This window comes from Cyanistes caeruleus, chromosome 1 (assembly GCF_971803275.1).
Source record: "Cyanistes caeruleus chromosome 1, bCyaCae1.hap1.1, whole genome shotgun sequence".
NCBI classification, from domain to species: Eukaryota; Metazoa; Chordata; class Aves; order Passeriformes; family Paridae; genus Cyanistes; species Cyanistes caeruleus.
In genome coordinates, this window is record NC_141701.1 from 6194153 (window position 1) to 6211823 (window position 17671).

The window sequence follows — 17671 nt, forward strand, 5'->3', positions numbered from 1 at the left end:
GTCCTGTCAGCTGGAAGCTCTCCTTGACTTTTTTTCATGTGTCCTATTTTCAAATGGATGTTCTTAATCCTATTTCTCAGACTCAGAATGGGCCTGAGCAGCATGAAATTTCTCAGAAGGCAGCAGGAAACTCAGAGTTTTGATCCTGAAGTAACTAGCTTCAGTAGCTCACAGCATGTGTCTGTGTGTGTTCCCTGGGCAGCTGTGTCAACTGGACCATATCTGCACCCTTCCACTTGTAAAAAGGCTCAGAACAGCTCAGACACCTTCTTTTGATGTAGATAAAAGGAGGATTCCTTTGTGTTCTCAATTCTAGCACTGCCTGTTAGGAGGATGTCCCTTTGCATTGGGTCTGTATGTTCACAGAAAGAATAAGGGGAAAAAAAGTTATCTCACATGGTCTAAATAACTGCCAGACTGATTGCTCCTGCATCATTTTCACACATAAAATACTGTTGCACTTCAGCTATTTCTAAACATACACACAGTGATAGCAGCAGGGCTCTGTATTTAGTGGCTATTGCCAAAGTTTCCTTTTCAGGTCTAAAGTAGGCCTTACCCAGACTGAATAACTGATTAGTTCCTAAAGCACTAATGAACCTAAATTATCCCTTATTAAATTACTTTTGGGCTTTTTGGTTTTTTGTTTTTTTGTTTTTTTTTTTAACTATGAGGTTCAAGCACTTTGGCCATGCCCTTGATTCACTCTTCTGTTTGGTGGTGTCTGGATTTGCAAAACTGTGAAGGGAATATGGGACTGAGAGGCAGAGCTTCTCTGTAGACTCTTTTTGAGCTGGTAACTCTCAAAAAGCTGCCTTCTCTTCCAAGGACTTAGACTTGATGACCCTGCTTGTTCCTTCCAGTTCTGTGTTCCCAGTTGTCTCTTTGTTTATTAGATGATATTATGATTGTTAGGAACATGCTAAACTGATGCTCTGCATATCAAGATTTTTTCTGTTTGAAATACTACTTTTCTTTAGCTTTTCATTCTGTTTTTTGTATTTTTCAGGCTGATCAGTTCTGCACAGTTGTGCCATTCTACACAGTCATATACACTGAGATTTTTTTGTTGTTTCCTAGTAAACTTTTGATAATTTGAATGAATGAAACTATAAAATACAATAAGTTATACGATTCTATGTGTATGTGTATATAAGGATTCTGCATCCTCATTCAGCAGAGCCATTAGGCAGGTGCCCTGTACAGATCTCAGTTCTTTGCCCCGTTTTAATATTCAAAGCATTTTATAGACTCTTCTGGATGTCATTGTGTTCATGCCAGACCTTCAGAGAGAAAGGATAATAATGGTCTGACATTATACAGGAAAAATAACATTTGCTTTATTTGAATTAGGTAGATTGTCACTGGAAATGTCTTGCATTTCAGACTGGTAGAAAAAGCATAGGCCAAAATAATTTTTCTGTCTAGAGAACACCACATAGGCTAGTCTGCAATTAATTTTCAAAATCAGATGTGCTTTTCCATTTAAAATCTTCCCTTGCCCTCTCCTGAATCAATTAAAGTAAGAACAGTGCTTTGTTTCAGAATTATGAAATGTTTGTCAGTTACCCAAACCATTTTCTGATTCTTTGCTTTTGAATGGACACCTTCTACCTCTTGCCCAGGCTGCAGCTCCCTCCTGGCCAAGTTTTTTCTCTGCCCATTACATGTCATGTTAACTTTTCCAGGCATGTTTCGTTATTCTAAGGAAGGTACAAGCTTCTCCTTTCTTGGTGGTTTTACCTGGCCAGGTTGTTGAAGCAGTATCAAAAGGAAATCATCAGGGCTGCCTTTTTACTTCTCACCACAGCCTTTGAAAGGAGAACACATAAATACATGAACAACACATGAGTTTTTCTCTCAGTGACAAATTCTGAATCCCTTTACTTTTTAACAGCCCACTCCACTCCAGCAGTTTTTGCTCTAAAAATAGTGTTTGTTTTTCAATTAGAATCAACTAACTTTTGAACTAATATGTTAATTTAAACTAAACGTTTTGGGGGCTGAATTACAAGTCTCTGTGGGATAAAGGACACCTCAGTACTAAAAGGAAAGATGCAAAGTCATTGAGTATAAAGTGCAAGTTTGATCTCTAGTGAAGTCTGCTTTTGTTCCACTTGTTTCTGTACAACTGCAGCAATTTAGAGCACTTGACCTTTACTGTGAGATTTAGAAAGGAAATGTTTGATATTCTACTCTATTTTCAAGAAACCTATGAGGCAGATAAGTAATACTGCTCCTTTTCCAGATTGTTCCCTGAATAATTTCTTTGATACACAGTCAGAATTCAGAGACCTTGATTTCTTGCTCAATGAACTCTTAGGAAGTAAAAAACTGGCACTGAACACAGTGAATTTTGACATAACAAGTCACTACACTCCAGTTTTCAGTAGGTGCAAATCTACCTACCCAGAGTGTTAGCATTCTGACTTTGTTTCCTCTGTACTTTGTATGACTCGGGTATCAGTTATAATTTGCACATGAAATTACCCCTACAGGAATCCCATCAAAAACCCACAGAGTCTGCAGCACAGAAATGAATCTTTTCTGCCCTGTTCACTGGTGAGCTGTACTGGATATTATATGAAGTGGATGAATCATGGATGAGAAGGACATTGATTTAATTCTTTTCATATTCATTTTACTCTTGAATTTCAATATACATCTCTAAATACCTGAACAGAGCATTCCAGCATTATTTCTTCCTTTTTAAAAGACAGAGTTGGAATAGTATTTCCAATTTCTATTAAAGCTTTACATCCTGAGCTTTGCAGGACCATAACTACATTAGAGCACTATAAAATATCTACATAATATCTATCCATAAACAATTGGATGAAGCTTCTATGCTGGGAATGCACTAACAGAGTGCTGCAAAGGTGCTCATACAATGTTTTAGGCCATAAATCATAACTAGGGTATGATGGTGAACACTGAGGAGAAAGGACTGGTTTTAGGAAGCCTTTTGAGGGTAGCATCCAGGTCTTTAAGAAGCTGAGCTCCATCTACACAGTGAAGTTTGTAATTCCAGTCTGTGGCACTGGCCACTTTGTATGGTCAAGCCTGAACTTTCTCACAGAATAACATCTCTCATTATTAATGAAGAACACAGGTATTCTATTTAATCCTCCCACTCACTTCATTTTTAGTGATATTTACTGAGTAAATCCCAGGTGCATGTTTTTTTTTCCATTATTATTTTTTATCTTCTTTCCTTCCTTGCCTACTTTCCCACTGAGTCCATGAGGCAAAGTGCAACCTAGAGCAACCCAGGCAGTGGAGTTTCAGACTGGATTCTGTTGCACCTATTGAAGGATGCTTAACTTCTGCACACAAATAGCTTTTCCAAAATGGTCTCCAAAATGAATATGAGATTTCACAACAGCAGGTGTTCTTGTGCCTCTGTATTACTGCTTTTTTTTTCCTGATGCAAGAAAATTTTATGCAGTGTTCAGTATATTTATATTGTGGATTCATAAACTCCCCACAGATAACAATGCTAGAGATAGCAGCAGGGATCAAGAGCTACAACATATTTGTGTGGAGAAATTCTGTAAATGAAAAAGTGCCATGAAAATGCAAGGCATGAATACATTGCAGCCTCCTCAGCTTTCAGACCTGTCAAAGGTCTCAATAAATGTAATTACATCAGTCACATGCTTTCTTCATGCCATGTTAACAGAACAGAAAGAACACAGGTAACTGATAAACTCCTTGGTCCAGATTTAATTCAGTCATTCACATGTGGAAAATAAATTGGCTACAGAAGTATTTTTTGCTGCCTTTGTGGTGAATTATCACAAAAGTATTCTGGACCATTTTGTATCTGCTTCAACAACTAAACAGAAAAACACACCCTTGCCTCCAGAAATTAAAATCAACTTAGTACAAGACTGTGGTCAATGAGCATTCCTGTTCACACTTTTCTGCCTGGGCTAATGCCAAGGGATTTGAGAAAACAGCAAATGGAAAGAAGATAGCAGATTGCAGGGATTGCTGTTAAGTCTTTGCTTACGAGACCAAGACTTGAAACGTCATCAGGTAACAAGTCCAGCACAGTGAGGGTCACAGGATGCTTGCCTTTACTAGAGGAGAGGAGTGATGTGCTGAATTAGGTACAGAGGAAGACAAGGCAATGACATTACACAGGCTGCTTGATTTAGCTGCTGTTCACTCTCCCGGCAAAGGAGTCTCAGGGTAGACTAGATTCTGTATGCTAGCCCACAGCAGCATCTCATTTTATATAGATTTTTCTGGCTGCTGACTATTTTTATTAACATCTCTAGAACAACAACAAAAAAGAGCCCAGTCAGTAAGATTGTGTGCAAGTTATTGAAGAAGCTTAAATCCTTTGGGTTAGCAGCAGTAGTTTCTATCCATTTTTTATATAATGACTGTGGAAGTTGTCTGTGAGCACCAGAAAGTGTTTTCAGAAAAGATTGCTTTTATCTGGTTGACAGTCTTCTATTTATAGTTGGCAAATATTTCATGGTTCAGGTTTATGAGCACACTGTAGACTTTGGTATAATGACTTTAGCTTAAGCCACTTACAGCCATACAGCAGGTTGCACATGAGGCTTTTTGCTGGGGGGAGCAATAGAGGATGCAGCACTTACCAACATTTCAAAAATTCAGAGCTGCTAGCCACAAAGCCCAGTAATGAAGAAAAAAATGTGCAGTGCCTCAGAAAGTTAAGCTTAATACTTTGCTTTGTCAATAACACAAAAAAAAAAAAAAAAAAAAAAATCAGAAGTAAGGCACCCAAAAGCTGTGAGTCCCTTTGCTTTAATAAATTCAAGTGTAATGCCGAGGAAAAGAATCCCAAGCAGAAAGTCAACAGTCTGCATCTCAGACTGTGGGTCCTGGCTGACTCTAATCAGTGATAAAGATGCAGCTATCTTTGTGCTCTGTCCTAAGGGATGCCTTACCCAGAGTACCAAAATACTGTTGGACAGATCTGGAGAACAATGACATTACAACACTGTGTTCTTCCCTGGATGCAAAGCAATACTGCACTTGTGTATCTGTCAGACTGCTAGGGGCAAAGAATTAAAGAAAAGTGCCCTAAAACTTAAGCAATGAAGAAAGGATCTTTTTCAAAGCTGAGGTAAGAATAAGGATGTGAGTTTTCAGTGTTTCCCACTCAGAATTGCAGGGGTTTGCATGCTATCCTTAGTAGTGCAGGGAATACCTTTTCCCAAAGAGATTAAGCTGTGCCAGCATCTGTCATTCAGATCAGTCCATTATTTATGACATGGGAGCTGTCAGGTTAGATCCCAGACATGTTCCCTGCAGGCTTAAGCCTTGTACCCCAGGCAAGCACACACACAGAGTGTCACTGACATCCCACGGGAGTCCAGATCTGCCTGAGATGGATTACAAGTTCCCTTTAGAGTAGACAGTGAGGGATAATAAGGAGAATCATCATGGTAATGTTTGGAATGTGTGTCTTACACATGCTTTGCACTCTATCTAATATGTCCACTTCTTTGGGGAACTTTCTTTGTGCTATTAATTGGTGTTGAAATAACCCCCAAATATAGATCCATACTAACATTTTTAGGGATGAATATATAAAGCTTGTGAGGGTTTGCCAAGGGTAAGATGAAGTGTACCATAACCTCTGGTGTCTCTTGTTTCTGGAATCTGTTTAAGAACCATAGAGACAGCAATTTTTACCCTACTTCAGTATCTCAAACTCACACATGCACTTTGTCACACAGTGTTTGCATCCATCAGGACTCATCTTCCCTTCCCTGCAGGGAGGTTGCTGTTGGCCTGGGATGTTTGGGAAGTCATGTCAGTCTGCACTGAGCTGGTGGTGCTCACATGTACAGCCCTTGGCCATTAGTGGCCAGGTCCCTGAGTGTCCCCTTGGACTTGTCCTCATCCATCTGTCCCACCTCCAAGGCCTCCCTCCACTCTCAGGGTCTTTTCTCCAGGCAGGATCTTTGCTTTCCAGGTCCCCAACTTCTTCTCAAAAACACTTATTCTTTTCAGGTATAAGTCTCCTCCTCTTTCCAGACTGGAAGCACTCAGTTTTCCCTGTCTGAATGGTCTAGGTACAGAACTATAGAAAGTGATCAGCCTCCTCTCTGGTGGTCCTTTTTCAGATCCCTTTACTGATAGGAGGATTCAGGATGTGCCATTTCTGTTTAGACCAGAGCCTGTAAAAATTTACAGCCAGCCTCTACTGTTGCAGCAAATGGGTTTCTGCTTGAGAGTTAAGTTTGATCTCAGACATTTCCCAAAAACATGGAATCGTGGAATGGTTTGGATTGGAAGCGACTGGAATCACTAGATGAGAGGTGTGGTCACTTTGGCTATTTAAGCAGTCTTAAAATGTTGTCTCCAGAAAGTATCACTGCTACTCCAGAAAGAGTACCATTTTTTAAATTTCTGTGTATGACTTAAAAATAAAGTGCATTCATTTCTCACATCTCAAAAGCTGCTTAAATTTGATACTTCCACAAATCCAGAAAAAATCAATCAAAACCAAACAGCCCTTACTCTTCTTTGCTCCAGCATATTTTTCCCTCTTCTCACTTTTTGTTGGAGACACAAATTATGACAGCCACTGTTTTGCCCCATGCTCAGTGTTTTCATCTACAGAACTGAGGTCTCTGACCATAATTCACTCTCTTGTTGCTAGAAGGTTGAGCCCAGAGCATGTCCTCTCCCGTACACACTTGGAGAGCAGAAAACTGAAGCAAAGCAGGAATCTGATCAAAATTTAAAAAAAATTCATCTGAATCAAAAGCTGTTTTTGACTTTGATTATAATCTCCTATAGGCAGAGCAGAGTAGCATCTCTTTCATTTGTTTCCACATATGGGAGTCTTGAAAATGGTTAATTAAGAATGGTTTTCAATGTATTGTATAAAAACTTTAGAATTGTTTTAACTGTTAGATTGTTGTGATGTTTGAGGCTGAGATTTCTGGCATGGAGTGGTTGTTCTCTCTGCCTTTTCCTCACTCTTTGTCAGTAACAGAGGCCAAATTGTTCAGTGTCAAAGTAAACATTTCAAAGTTCATAGCTCAGCAGCTGGTGAGTCACTCCTGAGCCAAAGGGAATGTCAATGAGAAGAGATTCTGTGTGAGAGGTGATTAGTTTCTGTAGAGAGATTCAGTGATTCATTATCAGGTCTGGCTGCATTTTAATTGCAAAGGTTAGAAAACTCTGTGTTGACCTAAGGATTAATAGGGAGAATAACACATTTTTGATGTCTGGAATGTCTTAGCTGAAACTTCTGCTAAGATCTGCTTGTAGCCATTAGTTGTACATGTTTTTCTTGTCTTTTACTTGTATCTGTGCACTGGCATTTAGAAGATGAGTCTTGTGCAGGGATTGCATTGGAAAGCTGTGGGAACAGAACAGAACAGTGGTCTCTGACCTAAAAAGATATTATCAATGTAGAGCATGAAGAGAACTAGGTATGTATAGATGATGGGGAAGTACAAACAGAGTAGAAACTGATACAAACCACATGGAAATCTCTGAAAGAGGCAAGGATTTGAGAAGCAGTCATGTGGGTCACACAAGGGTAACCTAAAGAAGAAATCAGAGGGAATGAGTGGAATTGCACTGGCAGAGCAGAAAGAAGATTGACTTTTCATTTATTTAGGCAAGAAAAGCCATTTTTTGCTTTTAACAATAAGGGATAAGAACAAAGTATAGGATTCTCTCTCCTTGAGAAGTCACTGGAAACACAGAGGAGGAGAAAGAACTGTGTGTGGTTGATTGAAAGAAAGTTTTTTGCATCATAAACTGAGCTAGTCAAGCCAGATAGGGTTAAGATTATGCAAGACTTGTCCTCATTTCTGTTACTTGTAACTTTGCCAAATTTTAATTATCCTGGCTGAATTTTTTATGCTGGGTGTATGCCTAAAACTGAAGGGTGTGTGTCTCTGTGTGTTTTACTATTTCAGTCATTCTGAAACCTGAGAAGCAAAGGAAGATTTTTTTTTTCTCCATGTAAAACAAAGATGCCAACCTATTTTATTTCCTCAAGAGGCTCTGATGTACAGAGTACCTGAAAATCCAGTTCTTAATATTAATGCCACAGATGTGTCTTTTGGCTGGCTGGAAACAGATATCCAAATTTGTAAATTTTGGAAAACATAGCAGAAGCAAAAAGCTCCCAAGACATGGGAGCTCTCCCAGCACCACCATGAGAAGGGGTAGCACCTGCAGCTCCCACACATGGAGCAAGACCTTCTCTTCATTGACCCTATCTCAGGATTATCACAGGACCCAAGGTCTTCCTGAGTGTCAACATCCACATCAGTTACATGAAGGTTCATCAGAGAAGAGAGGAGAGATGAACTGTTCTCCAGGCTTGATTGACTGATTGGCCAAATCTCTGTTGACTTCAGGGAAAATTGGACACCTACATGTTGACATCTATATGTAGGTACTGGAATCTGGAATTCAGTCCCATCCCTCCTCTCTCTGGAAAACTGGAGATAAAGGGTGTTGACAGCAGAAGGTGTTGACAGGGAATGAGTGATGACAACAGAAACCCTGTGGCTTGTGTTCAGGGCTGCTTTTTGTGCAGGGACTACGATGAAGGAAAGGAGATACTGACTAAAACCAACAGTGGAGGGTTGCAAGCCAACAAATCTGAGGGCAAAGTCCAAAGACCCCAGATACCAAGAGACATCAGACTGGAAGGAAAGACAGCTGGAATGGGCCCCCAACAAAGCAGATTAAAATAGAGCCAGCAGTAGAGGACTATTTTTATTGAAGGAAACTACTTTCTGGATAGAAGGATAGGAGTAGCTTTTTTTTTACTTTTTTCACCTCCACAAGCAAAGCAAAATAAGATTCAAAGGTTGCCCTTGCATAACATGCAACAGAAACAAATTCCTAAACTTGAGAATATCTATGTCATAACCTCATTTCTTCATAAAATAAAATAAAGGGCAGATGGAGGAGAAAATAACTTTTGGAACTCTGGTTTTCATTAAAAGCAAAACAAAAAAAGATCATCAGCAACAAAACATTAAAAAGTCTTGGCAACACCTGTTGCACACTCTCCATAGCCATGCAACACATGGTGCTCTCAGCTGGCAGTGATCTATGAAGGGTCTTACATAGACAAAGTTTAGATCAGAGGCTGGAAAACAGCACAGCTCTGAGCAACTCATCCACTTATCTATCATGTTTACACCCAGAGTGACTCTTTGGCCAATCTACATTTCTTTCTTAGTCTCTTGAAAATAAATCAATTCATTTTATTAACTAGTTGTTATGACACAGCAAAGCATAAGCAAATATTTTGCTGAATTACAGCAAATTTTACCTAGTATTTCTGCAAGCTCTGTTGCGCTTACCTGTTGTGGTGTGTTTTTCTTTTATTAAGTTTGAAGTTCTTATACATTGTTCACTCAATTACCCCCCTGCTTTGTCAGTATAATCCAAGTTATTTTCTCCTCTCCTGTACCATCAATCAATGTACCCCAACCCCTTCTTCCAGGACCTTCCCTGCCAGTCAGCGTAACCCTACCCCTTTATCCAGATCCTTCCCTGTCAGTTTTACTTGGTACCTACCCCTTGTTCTGGAATCTTCCCTGTCAATCATCCAATACTGATGCCCCATTGGATTAAATCAACTGTTCCCTCCCCTCAAGCTTCTCCATTGGACAGTGTTTGGCAAACCCTGCCTTGTGCTCCTCCCCTATATTAGTTCATTGTTTGTACGCTCCCCTTACTCCTCCCCCATATACAAATTGATGTATTGCTGTATTTCTCGTCTGTTTTTCCTGGATCCTTCTGGGTAATGAAGTTCCTTGAAAACCCACACAAAAGACCCTTCCTTTGTCTTTGCCTTGACCCTCGACACTGACTACAAGAGTGCCTTGGAAAGCAGGCTTACTGCTGCTGAGCTGAGCAGACCTGCTCAACTTCTACTTGAGGTTATTTCATAGTCTGCGTGAGGCCACACCTGGCACAGTCTAGGACAGGCTATAGCCGGTGGATTAATCCAGGCACTGCATCACTTACCCAAAATTTGATTTCAGATAGCTTTGCAGGACCTTTACAATTTTCTGTTTCAGACTGTCTGTGGTTTCATTCCAAACGTGAGAAAGTTACTGAGAAGGGTTTCAGCTCGTGTTCTTAGACTTGTGTTGTCACATAGATGGATTTTATGATTAGTGTTTTTTAATGCCCGGGAGTCCTGGTCATGGATCAGGAATCCTCTTGCCTTAACAGCTGTACAAACGTAGGCTCAATGAACTCTTCCTCCTTGTGAACAGCATCCCTTCCCCTTCAATAAGATGTAGTTTTCTTGAAGTCAGGTCAAACTCTGTTGTCAGCTACCCTGGAGTATATCTAAAGCCACTTCGTTGTTACTTTGACAAAAACACAGAGTACACAGCAAGGTTTTTGCTTTAAAGTAAATGCCCTTCATCAGTGTGAAATTGCCTCCTACAGCAGAAACCTATCTCGGAGCTCTGCTGCTTAATCTGCCAGGCGCTGGCACTGACTGCACTGAGTGCCAGCAGTGCCAATTGGCAGCCGAGTCCTTGGGTGGATTAAACCAATTATTGCTGCTCTTTGTCTTCCTGCTTTGTGCTCTCCCCTGACTTCCCAATTCTTTCTGTTAACACATGATTTTATATGAATGCTACAGATTTACTCTGTGTAAGGATGTTCATTGTGGCTCAGTGTTCCTCCATATGCTGTTGGTGGTCTGCAGACACACTAGACAGAGGTTTTGGTGCACTGGAAGATGTCCTGTATGGCTTTCTGCTTCCCTTCCTCTTTAAAAACCTGCTGTTAGGTTGTTTTTCTGGTTCTGAAGGCTCAACCACCCAGTGGTTACCCTCATTTGAATTTTCCTGCTTCTTTGTGTGTTCCCAGAATCAGGTCCATGGTGGTGCTGCTGAATGGGTGTGTGGATATAAAAAGAGGTTGATTTCTGTGAAGGTTTTAGGTTTTCTTTTCACCCCTGGTGTAGGAAAAGGGATGTTTCCTAGTGAGGGATTAGGGAGGATGGTGCAGCCTGCAATGGTGTGTGCACAACTCAGTGCAGCCTCACCATCTCCTCCTTATGATCCATTCACTGTAGACTTTCAGTGGGCAGAAAAATCTTCCAGTGACACTTAAAGGTGGTTTAAATATTTTAATATCTGAACAAAACCTAGGCTGACAGAAGTATTCTGAAGACTGAAAAGTTATCTGTTTCATATGGTAATTTTTATTGAATGGTACTGGGGCTGTTCTCACAAATGGAAGGACAATAATGATGCCAGGACTGTACTCTATTTTTAATGAACATTTTTGCACTGCACTGTGCATAACTAGTTTCTACCAAAAAAATATAAAAATCTAATATTCCATTGTATGTTCATTTCCTATCTGCAAGGCATTTGTTGTGTAAGGACTCAGTTACACAATCAGTGGCCAAACTAGAAAGTGTTTTCAGTGCTACACCAATATGATGTCTCTAGACCTTCAGCAAATAGATTTAATCACATTTGTAGGTACACTTAGCTGGAAAGACCAAGAAAGTTACTCCTCCAGCTTTCCAGTATGACAGTCAGAGCTCCTTGCCAAATGGAATGTTTTAACATTGATGAATCCTTAAAATTTAACATGAGCTATACCAGGTCTTCCAGAAGCAAAAACATTTTCCTGAAATACCAGAACATCCACAAATATTCCACCTACACATGTCCTGTGTCTCTTTGCCATGCAAATAGAAAGCTGAGGGCTCATACCAGACACAAATTGCACAGCAACATGAGAACTAATATTTGATACTTCTGAAAGCTTACTATTTTTCCCAGCCAAATGATTTTATCGAATAAAAAAATTTCTCCAGTGGGTAAATCAAGGATGGGAGGGAGGTTTAGAAATGATTCTGTATCATCAATGCTACAGCATGACCTCAGGATATGTCTACATCCTAACTCCTCCTTTTCAAAGTCATCTATCGTAGAGTCAATAAGCCATGCTGTGACTTCATATCTTCCATATATGTAGCAGCAAAATGGGTGAAAAACTACCTGATTCAGGATTTTTCATCAAACATTAACATTTCTTAAGAGCATGTTCTACCTACAACTGGTATGTTTCACACTTAGAATGTTGTAGTCTTGTTAATGGGAATAAGAATTGAGCAACAAAGCTCCCATGGCAGAGTCAGGTGACTTAGGATTCATGATGGGCACTTTAACTTTACACTTTCTACTTGTCTGGTCTCCATCTTAACCCAAATGAGCATCTTTGTGGAAAAGGTGACAGATCAGGTGATTCCCAGCTGAACCCACAAATTCAGCTGTCCCCACAAATTCAGCTATCATACATTTAAGCTCATGTTCAGTGTGTCACCACAGAATCACAGAGGGGCTTGAGTTGGAAAAGACCATAAGAACCACCTTGTTCCAACCCCCTGCCATGGGCAAGGACAACTTCCACTAGATAAAAACCTCATCCAACCTGAACACCTCCAGGGATTCCACAGCTTTTCCAGGCAGCCTGTGCCAGGCCCTCACCAGTCTCACCCTGTTTGAAGGTCCCTGTATGAAGCACCTTAGTCTGCCACAACCTCTCCTCTCAGAGGGAGATGCTGATCTGATGCTATGTCTGCACTGCAGATAAACTGCAGAACAAAGAAAAGTCAATGAAGGAAACCAAGGAGCTGTTAAAGTGGTGGCACTGAGCTGGCTGGTGACCTTTTCATCAGTATCCTAATGACTGACAACAATTTGCAGCTGTTCATCAACATTTACAGGTGAGACCTCAGTGCAAAACATCTGAAGGATTTCCTCCAGGTACAGTAATTAGAGCATAATTAGAACCATTTACAGAGGAAGCATATACTGTTCCCTCCCTGGGAACATGGAGATCTCTCCTCCCTGTGCCTGTTACAGCTCAGCTGCATCCATCAGTGCAGGGGCCAGGCTTCACACTGCATTTCTTTCCTTATTCTGACTAATTGTTTAAGGCCTCTGCTGCACAGAGAAAATAGAAACAAAAAATCTGGGAACACAAGATTGGCATCTCTCAACCACTCCCTTTGCCAGGTGCTGAGCCTTTCCCTTTGATCTGTCTCAGCAGGGAAGAGGCAGTAAGTTTTCCACCTGTTCCAGCTTGAGACCTTGTTAAATCATTTGAGTTCACTGTTTCCTGTAAATATATATATATATAAATATAATCAGAGTTTCCAAAGGAAATCTCATTAGCAGTGTTAGCAGCTGAAACTAGGGGACCTGTTCCATATCACTCTAGAACTTCATTTTTTCCCCTCTGGAGGTGGATTTTCCACCCTGATCTTCTTACATGGATTAGAGTGTCTGAAGAAGTTATCCTCTATGTTTTATGTATTGCTCTGGTCTTCATATTGTAGGAGATGGGTTTTTACTAGTCCAAAATCTTCATCTTAAATCGGACAATGTTTCCATACTTCCAGCTGTGGAAGACCAGAGATATTCCTGGTATTGGTTAAGAGTTGGATGTGTTTTCATTCTCACTATAAACACTCCCTTGCTTGAGGGTATTGATCCAGTTCTGTTGATGGTATTTGCTAAATCCCTTTGTGTACTGAACAATAAGAGCATCTCACTCAGCACCAAGAGTAGCCTGGGAGATTTGTTGGGTGCCTTTTGATGATTAAATGGCTTTCAGTGGAAAATTACCCCTCTTACCAAAGCTTTTCCTCACCTCAAATGTAAGGCAAAAACTGGCTGGAATATATTTCAGGGCAGCCTGGAGCAGATTGCTCTTGCCCTTATCTAATTTTCTCTTGAAAAATTATCTGAGATTTTCATCTTCCCTTAACCTCACCTTCTCTTCATTTAAACTATGTGAGCTAAGGCTCTTTACACTTCCTCCCCATTTCATCCCTTGCAGGCCTTTTGCCACCTATGCTATGGATGCTGCTTTGTTTCAAGCTATTTTAAAGCTCCACTACTTCAATTTCTTCGAGTCTGAGCAAAACACTGGCATGGTAGACATCATTAGCAAGATTAGATCAAAACTATCCTTTCATAAGTGGATGGTGCAGACAGTAGCATTCAACTCCCTGTATTTTTCAAAACAGGTACCACTTGAACATCAGAAGAAGTTATATAAGGTGTTTTCCTTCTCCAACATATTTTCAAATACATAGCCCTGCCAGGCATGTTAAACAACATGCACAGAACAGTATTGATTAGCATGTCATTAGTTTCACAAGCGGAGCCTGGGACTGTGGGTATGCTGTGAGTAAGCCTGGAGATGCTAATGACAGCTGTGAGCAGAATGCAGATGGACCCTGCTCAAACATCAGCTCTCAGCAGCTTCATTGGAACAGTTCAGGTGTCCAGCTGGCTGTAAATGGGAGCCTGTACTCAACAGGACACACTGTGGCAGCCTGATTAAAATCTGTGCTGGTCTGGAGCAGCCCTACTGAATTGAATGCACATTGAATTGTTGAATCATTTAGATTGAAAAGGACCTTCAAGATCATTGGGTCCAACTATGGACCCAGCAGTGCCAATTCAAACACTAGCCCATGTCCCCAAGGCCCACATCTATACTTCTTTTAAGTATCTCAAGGGTTGGTGATTCCACTATTTCCATGGACAGCTTGTTCCAGTGCTTGACAACTTTTTGGTGAAGCCATTTTCCTTAATATCCAATCCAAACCTCCCCTGGTGCAACTGGAGGCTTTTTCTTCTTGTACTCTTGATGGTAACTTGGCTAAGAGGCCAATCTGCATGTGGCTATGACCTCCTTTCAGACAGTTTGAGAGCAAAAGAAAGTCTATCCTGAGCCTCTTTCTCTCCAGAATAAACACCCCCAGCTCCCTCAGCTGCTCCTCATCACTCTTGTGCTCCAGAGCCTTCTCCAGCTCTGTTGCCCTTCTTTGGTGTCATCTGAGATTGGTTGAAGGAGCTCTTTCCCAATCCCACTGTCTTCTCTCTCCTCATCCTCCCCCATGCTTGGCTCTTGTAGGGCAGGCCTTCTTTTAACCAGATTGGATGCACTACCTTCACTTCTGCTTTGAAATCTTATGTAACAGGGAAGACCAGAGTGCTGGAGTAAATAGACTCAGTAGTGAACATTTATTTGGCCAGAGAATAAGGCTGTATCAAAGAAAGAGAGTGGACCTGAGAAAACACAAGCCCATTTGTTCTCCCCCAGCCCCAACCCTCCTCTCAAAAGCAACGCACAGATCAAGGAGGTTAACACAGAGGAAAAAAGCAGAAAAAAGAAAGCTACACTCCAAGGAAGTAATTTTTGCTTCTTCCGTGGTGGCAACTCAAGACTAAAATATTTCAGGGATGTCTACAATGAAAATGGTGGTGTTATTTCAGGTTCAGCCAAAGATTGCAACTTTGTTTTCATGGTTTCTTTTGCACTAATTCTGTGGCAATTCATGTTCCTGAGAGGCAGTGACAAGCCCTGCTCAGCTATGGGGTGGTTACAGCACATCAGCTGTCATGAGAGGGGAAATGTGTGCTGAGAATCACTGCTCTCACACTGAGATTGCTAAACAGCAATCCTTCTTCCTACCTATCACTTAAGAAAAAAGGAAAAAAAAAGAAGGAAAAAAAAAGAAGGAAAAAAAAAGAAGGAAAAAAAAAGAAGGAAAAAAAAGAAGGAAAAAAAAGAAGGAAAAAAAAGAAGGAAAAAAATAATTAGGTCTCTTCAGGGTGCCTGGGTGAACATCAGATATCTTACACAGACCACTGGGAAGTTTTTAGTAGGAACAGATTTAGTTCATGACTAACCTGAACCATATTTAAACCATGACCTCACTTACTCATTAATTTCTAGCTCAATAGGATGCACTGGAGTGAGGGAAATCATCCATGTGCTATTTCTTCACATCACTTGTCTATAGCTGAAATCATCTTTTTCACTGGAAAGTATCAGCCTACAAACAAAAATTGCTAGACCTGGAAGAAATCCCAGCTGTAAATCTGAGTATTCTGGGGCCATAGCACATTGCTTTCCCTGCAAGCATTTCTTTCCCTTTTAGGTGTAATCATGCAGGAAGTTTAACATCAAAACCAACAAAGGAAATCCTTACTGATTTATTCAACACTATAAAGGTGTAACAGCAAAGCAAGAAGATATCCCTGAAGTGCCTTTTAAAGATGTGCACTGCATAGCAAATGGGTTTTAAAGTGAAACTCTGGAAAAAATAATTAATTCAAAGTTTGTTCCTCATACCTGAAACAAAAATACCTAAAAGGGAATGTGGTGGGGAAGAGAAGTTTATGCAGGCATTCCAGTGTAAATGCTTCCTGCTGAGGAGAAAAGGAAGAAATCAGAAATGGTTATCCATAATCCAAAATAGAATTTTATTATGGTTTGTGAATTTACAGAATTTAATATTTACAGAAGTTTATGCCTTGAATCTCAGCTGCAAAAATCAATGACTTGCTTAAAAGTCCAGAGTCATACTGCAAGATTTCAGATACTTACCTTAACCCACTGCACATGTCTGTTTGGCAAATGTTTCTTCTATAGAGACAGGATCTCCTTTAGAGTAATTTATCCTGTCCTGAGGTCTGGAGGACCCTGGCTCTCCCAGCTGGCTGCACAGGCTCCTTAGAGAGAGAATAGATTCCATGTTTTTCTAATTGTTGGATTGAGGACCAGAGTATTACTCTGGGTAATATTTTTTCATAGTTCATATATTAATCTCATAAATAAAGACATTGGCTGTGAACTGGAAGTATTCATCTGATAAAGAAGGAAAAGATTATTCATTTCAAGCCTTGATATAAAAGCTGCTCAGATAGCTCACAGAGATCCAGTCAGATTCTTAAAATCACGTATTTTCTAATGCAAATGGAGCCACTGGAGCAACTTATAAAGGGAAAAAAGCCAAAAACCAAAACATAATGAGACTGGCAACCTTTCAAACATTTAGCTTTATCTATTTGGCTTGGTTGGTGGTAAGAATAGATGAGTTAGATCATGATTATCAGTCCTTGTATGATTACATCTCCACCAGTGCTTGAATGGGATGTGATGGCACTTGGGCATAACACCACTGAGGAGCAGCACAGCTGGATCCCTGCTCTGGCAGCATCCTGCTCATCATGTCAGGGAAAAAGGTGAATGCCATCACTTGCAGGAAAGCTGGGAGCAGCACTGTGCTTCAGTTCATGCCTTAGTGTTAAGTCTGGAGGAAGGACAGCAGAAACCGTTTTGGTTTTGAGAAGTTAATGAGACAGTTAAATGGGACGGGGCATAAATTATCAGTCTGTTTAAAAGATCTTGTTTCTGGTGTGTAGAGGAAGATTAAATGATCAAAGGGAGCTCAATGAGAGCCGTGTGCCCAGATTAACTGCAGCTGGAAAAGTGCAAAAGGAAACCTGTGGTAGCCAAAGAACAGAAATGAGATGGAGAGAGAGATATTTTTACCTGTGTGCACAGCCAAGGAAGTGGAAATACTATTTGAGAAAGTTTTGTTGAAGAAAGAACAGGTATAGAAAGAAGAATTTCCCTCCTGGCTGAAATTAAAAGGTAACAACCCTAAGTAACAACAGCTGAGTGCAGCTCTGCGTCAGAGGCAGGATGGATAGAACAATCTGATCAATGTTAGATCGTAAGTTTAGCTGGGATCATTATGAAAATGAATGATAATCAGCCTTGTGGGATTAAACCTCAGTAAAGCATACTTAACACCATATCCAGCTTTTCTGGTGCCCAGCTGAGAAGC

At 40.5% G+C, this 17671-nt stretch overlaps 1 protein-coding gene across 6 annotated transcripts in view; it reads left to right on the forward strand.

Annotated features, from left to right (window-relative positions):
• The window catches only part of FAM135B (family with sequence similarity 135 member B), a 286821-nt gene that overhangs the window by 13499 nt on the left and 255651 nt on the right, over positions 1-17671 (forward strand). The gene's annotated exons all lie outside the window — the stretch shown is intronic.